Consider the following 229-nt stretch of genomic DNA (forward strand, 5'->3'; position numbering starts at 1 on the left):
TATCGTTACTTAACGTTAGCAGGCGAATTAATGTTTGTTACATCGTACCACTGTCTGTCCATTGTATAATATAAACTCTTTAATTAGCTATTGTATCTAGTAAAACAGTGCAACTCATATATCTGTGTACAGCAGGCAGACAGGCAGGCAGGCAGGCAGGCAGACAGGCAGGCAGGCAGACAGGGATGTGATGCGCAGTTAATTCGTCCTGATGTTTCCCAGCCTAAAC

Source organism: Oncorhynchus clarkii, chromosome 13 (genome assembly GCF_045791955.1).
Source record: "Oncorhynchus clarkii lewisi isolate Uvic-CL-2024 chromosome 13, UVic_Ocla_1.0, whole genome shotgun sequence".
In the NCBI taxonomy this organism is placed as follows: domain Eukaryota; kingdom Metazoa; phylum Chordata; class Actinopteri; order Salmoniformes; family Salmonidae; genus Oncorhynchus; species Oncorhynchus clarkii.